Below are 6481 nucleotides of genomic sequence, written 5' to 3' on the forward strand. Positions count from 1 at the left end.
ACCTTCTTGATTTCCTTCACCGTTCGAAGCCCCAAGGGTCATTCGTGACACTTTGTGATGGTCCTGGCCCCGTGGGCTTTAGTCCCGACGGGACGCACTAGCCCGGCGGACTCTCCACCCACACGACTGGCGCCTCAGAACACCACGACGAATTGAGTAGCGTGGAGGTTCCGCAAGGCTGGTTGCTCTGACAGCCTGGCGGCTGTACCAATTGTGTCCAGAAATGCGTAGGAGTTTTTCGATGGCCATTTCGGCTCGGTCTGCAACGTGTGCGGCACTCTGTGGTTCGATAATGACCTGACCCCAGATACGAAAGTTCGACAAACACTCGCCCGGGAAGCACCGCGTTAACGACCTCAAACGCACGCAGCTTCCATGGACGACCTTCACAGAGTGAAATGACCAATGATTTTTTATGTCCGCGAGTGGAAACTGCCGGGACTTACGTGTCTTCGAAGCACGACGCGCTCTCCGGCGCGTGGCTTTGGAAAACAAACGGACCAGTGTGTGCGCGCGGAGACGCCCTGGCCAATCCCTTTCCAAACATCCACGCAGGAACGACAACCCCGTCTACATCGACGCCAGACTCTGCAGCAGTTAGTCAGGGAGAGGCAGACCCTTCCGTCCGCCTCTCTCCTGTTACCCCGGGCAGATGCTTGTCTTATCGGGCAAGCGCCAACGGACAGCCTACCAGCTCCACACGTGCTACATCGATTAGAAGCCCATCGCAGGCCTGCACGGTGCTATAACTGTTCTGGCTTTCCCAAAACGCCGCATGTTCTTTGGGGCTGCTCTGCTCCGCAACTATCACACGCAACTCATCTTAAATCCCCTTCACCTCCTCCCTCTTCTCTCCAAGACCGGCTCGCGCCGCCGGAGGGAACCGCCCGAGCGGCCTCGTGGCGAGCTTTTCTGGCTCACGTTATCAGGTTCTCCCGTCCGTATAGGTAATATTTTTTTCTTTTAGGACCCGGGACTTTGGGAGCCTTTTTTTGTTTTTGTGTGTCAATAAATTTATCAACAACAACTATTGGGACGACGTTACCACAGAAGTAGCACGACGTTCAAATATTTAGACTTCGAGCTCATACGTTTCATCCCTTGTATATGCTTCTAAAGCGAATACGTTAATACTAGCCTCACTTTTCAAGACAAAAATTAAACTTCAACCTCAAGCTTTTACGTCTCATCACTTCAATGTGCATTTTGAGAAGATCCGTTTATCAAAGGGCTCCATTGTCATGACCAGTGGAGTCAGAATAAAACAAATGTGCGCGTGTATGAATGTGACTTCCTGGTGGGGACCACCGTCAACGCTGAAAAGGAAGAAATTTTGCGCATACCTTTCACATAAATTCTGTGTCACCCCTATGTCGTGTGCCAGGAAACTTCGCTGCTGGCTTAACTTCAAAGAGTTTAAAAGGTGATATTGTAGCGTGAGCTACACTGGCCGAGGTAGAGTAGTTTCGCAGTTTCACGTGGCTCCTGGAGAGCCGTGCTGCGCATACGCGAGGAGCAGTGACGTCACACGGCGCACAGAACGTTGCTCGCTGCCCGGCGTCTCTCACACACCCCACGCGCCCAGCGTCTTCGCCGAGCTGCGTTCCGCACGTGGCGGCCCGGTCCACTTGATGATCATGCGAGGGGTCGCCGGGTGTGGAACCGATGGGTCGTGCGTCGCAGCAACACCGGTGTGCCCCTGTGGAACCAGCTTAGCTCTGGGGCGATTGGTGACGCTGCACCGGAGCCGCTTGGTAACTATACATGTGCCACATAATGCGTATATCGTGTCTGTGTCATTAAAGCAGCGGTAAGCATGATAATCAAGCGAATCCTAGACAACCAGGAAAGCTAAGAATAACCATCTGAACCTTACCTCAGGCAACGTATATCCTGGCATAGCCGAGATAAGCCACGGCTACTTTTTTTACCAGCGAAGCTGTTTAGCAAATCGTAATTTTTCGTGTCCGCGGTTAAAATACAAAGGAATTGCCGAGCGCGTACGTGAGCGCCGGCTTCGCGGCGACCGTCCTGCAGATAACAAAACCAAGAAAAAGCCCAGCGTGCGTGCCCCTCGGCCACCGCTCAGCTTCCCCGCTGAACGTTTGTCAAGGCAACGATATAGGCCATTATCGGCCAGAAAAACTCCAGTGTTCGCAGTAATCGTGGCAACACTTGCTCGGAACGAGAAAGGCACGTCATACCCATACCGCCCTCCAAGGCGGTGTCCAATAATTACCACTACCGAAAAAATGGAGGGAGCTCACGCTTATAGCAGCAATGATGGAGTAAAGGTCGTTGCGGAAGCGAAGGAGAAGTAAATCGGCAGCAATCGAGGACATAACCCGTCGTGATGGTCGTGAAGGTTGCGTGCAGCTTCGCCACCTTCAGGTCTTACACGTTAGTGGGAGCTTCCCTTCATTTTTAGGGGCGAAGCCCCTTGGAGGCTAGGGCTGTCGGCGTCTCATGTCGTCGTCGTCGTAACCGTCGTCTCATGTAGTCACGGTACTAAAGCACCGGGACAGTCGTTTTCTAACGCGTCGCGCTAGGACGAAACGCGTACTACAAAAACAACACCGGGACACTCGTTTACGCCTCGCGCTAGAACGATTCGTTCTTCAAAGACGCGAAACTTTTAAAACAAAGCTGTATACCTTTGCCCCCCCCCCCCCCCCCCCAACGGCTTCATCTCCGTTAATAAAAACGCTAAGGCTCCAAGAATACATTTATTCACTGCTTGCTTCGTTCCTGCCCAGGTTTCACGTTAGTAGAAGTGGCCCGGTATTTTTTTTTTTTTTTTGCTTCCAACAGGAAATTGTTTGCCGTAGCCGCGACTTCATGATCCCTAACGCAGCGTCTTAGCCCCTCAGTGAGTGGAATGGGTCGTACTGGGGTTTGTGACTTCTTGTGAAGATGAGGGCCCTAGAGCAAGGGCCCCAAAACGGTCCAGAACACAAAACTGTCTTATTAGAGATGTATACGAGCTGGGAGGAGTATATGTTTGCAAACGGCGGTCCTGAAACCGCGCCGCAATTGTCCCCGGCCTTTCGGCTGTAAAAAATGGTATGGTGATTGCGGTCGCAGAGGATTGTCCTCGTTCTAAAGCAGCCACATTAATGCATAGTGTGTCGTGGCTCGTCGCCAGAAATATTCCGGAAGTATAAAAATTTCGTTCAACTTACTACGCTCCGTATGGTCGTTTCGTAGTGGACTCGTGCAGTCTAAAGACATAACCGCACAATGTGATTAACGGGGGTTCACGGATAATTAACTATGCACAGTGTTAGGCATACCCCAGACAATCACCTTCTTTAATATTCTGGAAAATAACGACGCGTAAAGGCGACGACTTTTCAAGCTATTTAACAAGTGTGCTGTTCTGACTTCGTGAAAACCCATCTGAGGGAGTGCGGTGGCAACACTTCCTCCTTTTTCAATCAGCACTTGCCCTTCGAGCAGGGACGTACCCAGAGGAGGCGCCCGGGGGGCCCGGCCCCCCCCCCCCCCCCCCCCCCGAAATTTTTTGGACCATACCCCCCTTTCCCGCGCCACCTTTCATCGTCCCTCGCACACATTCTAAAGCGGCGCCATACAAATCCTGGGCTTGATAGCTATTTGAGGCACTTTTTTTTTTTCGGAATGAGCCAAATCCACCTAAGGGGAATTTGAGGGGGAAAAAACGAAAGTTTGGAACCGGACCTAAATGCAGTGCTGTCAAAACTATTAAATCTATAGCGACAAGTAATTAATAATTATGCGGAGAATTTGAGCAATATTAAGATAAGTTCAGATTTGGCTCGTACTCATTTGAAACAGACAAGTTGCTGCGGCATTCTTATGAAAACTTTAGAATCGACTTTCAAGAACAGTACGATACAGTTTCAAGCAAAAAGGCAATAAACATGCAACAGAGCTCAAAAAACAGCTCTTTTCGAATGGCTCCGTAGGGTACTTTTTTGGACACGCCTGAAAACACTCATCAAGCTCTTCATTGCCTTGCCATAAATTTCCAAAACGCTTTACAAGAAGCCTGCTCAAATCATCTTCCATGGCTTGCCATGGCTTGTAAGAGGCAGCTAATTTGTTAGGTACGTAAATGGGAAATATGGGAGTAATAACAATAATAATAACCAGATTTACCGCGTAAAGACGAGAGAGACGAGATAAAATGATAGTATCACACCTCTCAGTTTCATTTCGTTCACTTCCGCTTCCGTTCACGTTATCGTAGTCGTGTGTCGGCAGATCATTTGCCGATCTCCTCATTGCTGTCTGACCTCATGATAAACCAGCTCTCAAAAGCAAAAAAAAAAAATTGACGCAAAAGCGCACAGAACAGCCCGAAACGTCACACCAACGCAAAATCCCATTGGGCAAATGAATTTGGCTCATTTTGATCCATGCCACAGCAGGGTCTGGCTCATTTTCCACACGAAGTAAGATCTGCGTACACGTTTGCAGGGAATTGTCTCAACTATTTATTTGCCACATTTTTTAGGGGAAAGTTGCCGGGATTTTCTTGGCAGTGCAGTTTTATCTGACTTAGTTTTGGTTTGTGGATTAGGTTAATTTCGAAAAAAAAAGGTGAATCATTTGGTGGTCAACGTGGGATTAAAAAAAAAAAAAACAGGCGAGGTATGTTTGCTTCGTTTACGCGGAAGCCAGTACCGCTGTACACTGGCTTCGTGCTCTGCTACCGGCCTGCCACTTGCAATTCGCTGCACCCCCTTTATCCTGTTCGTCTGCAATTGGTGCTTCGGTTCTCTCAGACAGCAGTAACTTATCGCTTGTTTCGCCAGGGTGGCGGTTTCAGCGGCTCGGGTCCCATATGTTTTGGTGGGGAAGAAAATGTTTGTATTTGAACATTCAACAAATCCCTCCATCCTAGCGCGCCGTGGTGTCGGCCGATACTATCGCACATGCCTGGTGTTTGTGGCTCAACGAATTCCTTCCCTGAGCCGAACTCACAGCGCGTTTTTCACTAGTTTTCGTGGAAATGCTACTTTTGTGTTTGTCGGTAAGAAAGGTAAGAAGTCTTCTTGCCGCAGAGAAACCCGCTGTAGGGTTTCTCTACGCGGTGCCTTCCAACGTCCGGCTCGCGCACGTGTGCAGCGTCTGCCGAACAAGCCAAGGCGACACAAGGGCTTGGAACCGGATGGCGACGAGCGCAGTGGCGCGAGGGGATGGTTGACCCCACCGTCCGGCGCCTCTAACATTACGCCCGCTTAGGGAAAGTTACCATGGGAGTACAAAAGCCTTGTTCCACAGCCGGTGCGTCCGTCTGGACAAGAAGAATTGCTCAAAAAGGAAGCGCAACAACGTTACCAAGCCCGGCGACGGCAGGGTGACAAAGTGAAGGCCCGCATCGCAGTTGTACGGCGGCAAGAGACACCGGCGGCATTCCTTTGGACAACTAAAGGTGGTGACAGCGGCACTGTTGATTGACAGCCATTGTGGTTAATGGCTGCTATGCACAACGGCGGTGTAGTGATGCCAGCGCCGGTGGACCCCGTCGGGGCGATGACCCTCCTCCCTTCTCGCAGCTTTGCCGTGTCCCCCAAGCCGTCGGTGGAGTGGCAGCCCTTTGGGACGGCCTTGCCGGCGACCTTCTACGCGGCTTTTGGGAAGACTCGTTTCCCCCCAACTTTCTGGGGCGGCGGACAGGGGGGAGCGGGGGTCAAAATCCTAATTGGTACGTGTGTTGCTGTGTGGAGGCTGCTCCGCTTGCGACTGCATGCGCAATTTTGCTGAGCTTGTCCGGAGCTGCGGCCAAGAGCGGTCGCATGAGGACTTGCTCTCGTGGCAGTTTCTGGGCGCTAGAGCCCCACGAATTTCTCGCCAACCGCGCGGCGGTTCGGCACCCGTTTTGGCCCCCGGGCCCCCATCAGGGATCATGCCGCGATACCCTTTTTGTGCGCTGCGGCACCTGTTACTTGTAATCCAGTTTTCATTATCATGTGTTATCTTATGTTCATGCTTCGTCGTCTCCTTTAAATAAGTGTAAATAGACTTTTTCTTCATCATCTACTTGCCTCGTCTCATCATCGGGTCCTTCACGACGACACCACCCACCTCAACAACGAACCAAACTTTACTGGCGGGTTTACGGACCACGAGCTGCATTCCTATGAACAGACCTCGAGAACACCGGGCTTCAGCGGGGAAGGGCACGGAGTCTAAGTGGCCAATGGTCAACATGAGAGAGACGGGGTGCCGCGGGTGAACGGTGAAAATGAACCCGGGCCGGACATCTCGACGGACCCCAACCAGACTTTTGGCCGAGAGAAATTTCGACTTGAAAATTGGACTGCGAACTGTGTCTTTGTATTAGAGAGGTTATGAAACCCCGGGTACATATGATAGCTTAGTCTCGCGATGTCGGAATATCGTCAAGGTGTCGGCAGAGAGCAACGAGTTTACTTCACCAACGAGCCGAACGAGAGGACAGAGGAGCTCATTCCCGCCTTGCTGGACAAGCCAC

This window comes from Haemaphysalis longicornis, unplaced genomic scaffold, assembly GCF_048455015.1.
Source record: "Haemaphysalis longicornis isolate Haplotype H1 unplaced genomic scaffold, Haemaphysalis longicornis Haplotype H1 scaffold_2, whole genome shotgun sequence".
Classification (NCBI taxonomy): Eukaryota; Metazoa; Arthropoda; class Arachnida; order Ixodida; family Ixodidae; genus Haemaphysalis; species Haemaphysalis longicornis.